Raw genomic sequence first — 4,010 nt, forward strand, 5'->3', positions numbered from 1 at the left:
TTCCCATTAGGCAGCAATTTTCACACATCATGAAAGGGAAGCCAATTGTTACTGATTTAATTTGATGTTATTGTAATGTATTTTTACTTCATTGTTATTCTGTTAGAAAGGCATTCTTGCACATAGACATATTTACAAGGAAAATAGAGCTTAATTTTTTGTGATCTCGGGGAGGGTCTATGAAGCTTTGTTCTGAAGATGCCAGCCACAGCTGCTGGCAAAATGTCAGAAAAAAACTCTTCTAGAACACGGCCTCATAGTCCAAAAAACCCACAAAAAGCTATGGATGCTGGCCGGGAAAGCCTTCAACTTCACAGAAAAGAGAGCTGTTTGTGGATTCTCTGCCCCAAGTGCTGTCATGCCCTGTCTCCAGGATCTTGGCATGTCCTCTGAGTCTGAAGGCTCTGATGGAGAGTCTGGGAGCCCAGGGAACATGCCAGGGCTTCAGCCACAACTCCATCAGCCCCAGCAGGAGAGCCTTCAGCCAGCACAGGAGCAAGTTCTCTATAGCCACAACCCTTAGATGAAGCGACAGGCTTGCCGATACCCACCCCTGCAGACAGACATCAGAAAAGAGAAAGACACGGGCACTCTCTTCAGTTAAATAATAATAGTAATAATAATAATAATAGGTAGATAGGCCCGCCGGAAGAGCTCCGTCTTGACTGCCTTCTTAAAAGTGTCCAAGGTGGTAATGAGACGGATCTCTTCTGGCAGGCCATTCCATAGTTTAGGGGCAGCGGCGGTAAAGGTTCTTTGGGAAATCATAGACAATCTAGTTGTTTGTATTTCTAGTAGATTCTTCCCGGATGTTCTAAGAGTGTGGGGTGGATTATATAGGGAGAGGCATTACCTCAAGTAACTTGGGCCCAAGCCATATAGGGCTTTAAAGGTAATAACCAACACCTTGAACTGTGCCCAGAAGCTTATAAGAAGCAAGATGCAAATAGGGAGAACCTGTGAGACCCTGATAGACTATAAATAACCCAGCACCTTCCTCAGTCCAGTATGGCTGACAACCATCCTTTTCCTTAGGAGGAAACCATGCTAGTGCCTTGTTCTTTGTTCCATTGCCCGTTGCCTTGACTATTATTTTGGATTATTCTTCAGGGTGCTTTCCTTCACTGAATACTGTCTTATGAATGATCTGGACTGGACTACCTCCATTTCAATACTGACACTTTGGTGAGCTTGACTCTCTCTCCATCTCTCTGCTTAAAACTTTCTTGAGACTCTTATGCTTTGTACTAGAAGTCTGGCTAGGTGCCCAAGGGCAAAACAGGACCAGTGCCAAAATGATGGAGCTGGCTCAGGAAGCAAAGTGCCTTGAGCCAGTTTGGACATCAATCTAGGTCCTCATTCCATCTCCCTTCCTTCCTCCTCTGTAGTTCTAAGATGTGAGAAGAGCAAGAAACATGATAAGTGTGTGTGTGTGTGTGTGTGTGTGAGAGAGAGAGAGAGAGAGAGAGAGAGAGAATGTGAGCTTTTTGGTTTGCAATAAAAGTTATCATTCTTCTTGCTCCTTAGCTAATTTGTGAAAAGTTACACAGTCCTCAACACCAAGCCTTCAAGCTGCTGATATGATTCCACACTGACACATGTGCTCCTTGGTGCACTGCTTGCAAGGAATCTTTGTTGGCTACCTAAGCATTTCAAGGGCAGTGGCAGCTGGTGGTACCCCTTCAATGAGCCAGCCAACCCAGACCACATTTTAATAAAAACTTTAAAGGAGCTATCCAGGGTACTGAACCTGAACTAAACTTTTGACATCTCAAATAGGTCCCAGGAGCTACTGTGGTGCAGTGATTTGTGTGTTGTACTAGGACTCCAGGAGAGCAGGGTTCAAATAACCACTCAGCTGCAGAAGCCTACTAGGTGACCTTAGGCAAATCACTCCCCTTCAGCCTTAGAGGAAGGCAGTTACACACCCTCTGAACAAATTTTGCCAATAAAACCCCATGATAGGGCTGCCAAAAGTCATAAATGACTTTGAGGCACACAACAGCAGCAATAGCTCCCTTCACGTTCTAATTAAACCCCCATCCCATTGACTTGGAAGCCACCAACCACCACAATATCAGGATCAGAAGACCACTACCAGTGAAAAAATTCCAGTTTTGATCACTCCCTTAGCACAATGGCTTCCTCCAAGAGTACTCTGATGTTCCACTATTCCACACTGCCTCTTATACCTGATCCTATATGAAGGTCAAATTATACATTAAGAGGAATGTGTTTACCTTTGCAATGAAATCTCTTTCTTCTCACAAATGATGTCCTCTGAACTGCATACCACAGCAATCAGACTAACAGATTATAGCTTCGCTTGACTTCCAATGACTAAATACAAGCAAACCTTGCTAAATGCAAGATACATAAGTGAGGGAAAGCATATGATACAGCAAACAGATTATTTTTACCACTTGAGTAACATGCTGAACCTATTATTTAGTTTCAGTCTTGGAGAAGAGACTTAACTAGGCTGTCAGTTTGGAAGGCATCAAGGCAGAGTTCTTGTCATTCAAGTGTTCATTCCAGCATCTCACACACCAGGCATGGGATCGTCCTCAGACAGCTTCTGGGGCCCACAGTCTTGGCAGACCCCACCTCTGACTCTTGCCCTAAGTCCTCCTTTAAACATCACTCCAGGACACTGTGGGAAGTCGAAACAGTGCCTCAATGCCAAACACAGATTGGAGTACAGCTGCAGGGCAGCCCTTCACTGATGCTGTTTCCAGTTTACCCACCAGGCATCCCATGAACACAGAAGCAATGTCTACTAGAAGGCATTTTGCCAAGGGCAAAACCTCAAACTTGCTCAGTCCTATATATAACACACAGTCAGTGCTAACAATGAGTCGTAGCTGGACCAGCAGAAGACTTCCCTGGCTGGGGTACAGCAGTTGTCAAAAAGAACAGGATACTTACAAACACTTGCAGATGGACTTCCATAAAGCACAGCTGGTCTTTCAGCTTGCATTGATGCAATTAACCAGCCTGCCAAACACTGAGTTTTCTGGACTCAAGCATTCCCCCGAATGTGACAAACAAGCACAGAATGCTGTTCCTCACAGCTGCTGATGTGACACAATGGCTGCAAAAGCTCAGCTTCAGCCCAGGCCAGAAATGACTTCCTCCCCAAATGAGGTCACACAAGCAGCCTCCAAGACGTCCTCTTAGATGTGCGCATCTGGTTTTGGAACAAATGGAAATGAAAGCTAATTGTGCAGGAGGTGGTGACTGCTTCTTAAGGGGCTACCATTTTTACAAAGGACATCAATTTGTCCCCATAATTATCTGCAGAAACTCTATGGCTGCCATCTTGTTGGGAAGTTGCGTCATCCTCTTTGGAGGTTTTTACATCAAGACTGGATGGCCATCTGTCAGGAGCTTGGATTGGGAGTTGCTGAATGGCAGAGGGCTAGATTGGATGGCCCTTGGGTTCTCCTCCAAGGAGTATATCACAGGAGCTTTTGGATGGTTTTGTAGCTCAGTTCCAGCTCACTTCCGAAGTGATTGCACTTCCAACGATACGGTTTCACCTCATAAAGGGACTGTTTTATCAGATACCATTGATTTCTATGGGAGCCCCTTGAGAATTGCTTCAGCAGCGTTTCTGAAGTCACCCCTCATTTTGGTTAAAATGGGAAAAAAGTGGCTTCAGAGAATTTGATTCCTGGCTGCCTTCGATTGCACTGCGATTTGTTCTGGTGTGGAAAAGCACTCTGATGTCACCCTCCTTGGCCCCTGCGTCCTGCTCTGTCATTCCCCTCCTCCTCCTTCGTGCCATCTCCTCCTCTCTGCCAACCAGCCGGTCTCATCATCCCCTGTGTCCTCCTAGACCCCAGTCTGCTTCACTCCTTCAGCCTCCCACCAATCCCATCATCCCTGCCTTCTCCTAGACCCCCATCTGCTCCTCTCCTTCACCCTGACACCTATCCCATCAACCCCTGACTGCTCCTGCATCCTGATCCTGGCCCTAACAACCCCCAGCCACCTATCCCATCATC

The sequence above is a fragment of the Sceloporus undulatus genome, chromosome 1 (assembly GCF_019175285.1).
Source record: "Sceloporus undulatus isolate JIND9_A2432 ecotype Alabama chromosome 1, SceUnd_v1.1, whole genome shotgun sequence".
Taxonomy (NCBI): domain Eukaryota; kingdom Metazoa; phylum Chordata; class Lepidosauria; order Squamata; family Phrynosomatidae; genus Sceloporus; species Sceloporus undulatus.